We start from the raw sequence: 1,601 nt of genomic DNA, 5'->3' as shown, positions 1-1,601 counted from the left end.
ATTACTAACCTAAACGGATGATGGAGCCATGTTTAGAAGTTCACGCAAGTGATGAAAGTTTTCTGATTGCCATTCTCTTGGGAGCAGCCAGAAACGATTCTTTTACATTTGGCTCAAGCAGCTCATGACTTCCGGTCTTTGACCAAATATCCTCTGGGTAGCCGGAAAACATCCGTTTGAAAGCGAACTAATGTGAGAAGGCGAAACATCTCCTACACAGGGTTGTGCGATCGTTTTGGAACCCGCCACGTAAAAAACCCTACCAATAAAATAAGAAAACAGCCTCGAATTAGAGACCCCCTTTTTGATGACGATCCCTGCAAACGTGTTAAGAATCACGATTTAAGAGCATGCACCTGTTTGGTCCCTTAATTGGGAAGGTGCCGCTGCCCAGCTGGTTGATGTGCTCGTTACAGTGAAGGCTGACATCACTGCCGTCCAAGGAATGCAATGAACGGGACAAGGACTGAGGCGAGTAGGTTCTTGTGGCATTTACTACAGTGGCCACATAAAGAAACGCAAATTTAGTGTGAAATTCGTGGAGGGAGAGAAACTCCGTCGTCGAGTACTGTCATTCACCACGGTGGATGGACGTCTAGCCACAATCCGCATGAAAGCGAAGTTCAAAGCGATGTGACCAAAGATGCCTTCTTTGAGCGCTTGAAAGCTACCCCCACCACGATATCAAAATCATGCTTAGCGAATTTTAGGGGGGTACTCTCATGTGAACGCATCCATTTTACCACTTTTTAGGAAACATTTTTTTATGCGATAACAAAATTCAATTCGACCATGAAGAAGTTCGAATTTCAATTACTCGCCTGAAGAACAACAAAGGGGCGATGGCTTGCCGGCCGAATTATTGAAACACGGCGGCGAAGAGCTTATAAGGAGTATACATCAGCTTCTTTGAAAAATATGGTCGGACGAAAGCATACCCAACGATTGGAATTTAAGTGCGTTGTTGAGGAGGCTCCGTCAGTATCGAGCGTATTGTGTGAAAGATTAAAGCCCACCGTCAACAAACTGATTGGACCTTATCAGTGTGGTTTTAGATCTGGCAAATCAACAACCGACCAGATATTCGCCATGCGCCAAATCTTGAAAAAGACCCGTGAAAGGAGAATCGACACACACCACCTCTTCGTCGATTTCAAAGCTGCTTTCGACAGCACGAAAAGGAGCTGCCTCTATGCCGCGATGTCTGAATTTGGTATCCCCGCAAAACTAAAACGGATGTGTAAGCTGACGTTGAGCATCACCAGAAGCTCGGTCAGGATCGGGAATGAGCTCTCTGAGCCGTTCGATACCAAACGAGGTTTCAGACAAGGCGACTCCCTTTCGTGCTGCACAACTTAATCGAGCAAGTACAATCTTTTATAAGAGTGTACAGCTGCTGGCGTATGCGGATGATATTGATATCATCGACCTCAACACCCGCGCCGTTAGTTCTGCTTTCTCCAGACTGGACAAGGAAGCAAAGCAAATGGGTCTGGCAGTGAACGAGGGCAAGACGAAATATCTCCTGTCATCAAACCAACAGTCGTCGCACTAGGCTCCCACGTCATTGTTGACCGTCATAACTTTGAAGTCGTAGGAAA

Source organism: Bactrocera tryoni, unplaced genomic scaffold, assembly GCF_016617805.1.
Source record: "Bactrocera tryoni isolate S06 unplaced genomic scaffold, CSIRO_BtryS06_freeze2 scaffold_11, whole genome shotgun sequence".
Lineage (NCBI taxonomy): Eukaryota > Metazoa > Arthropoda > Insecta > Diptera > Tephritidae > Bactrocera > Bactrocera tryoni.
Note: the sequence above shows the minus strand (reverse complement) of the source record.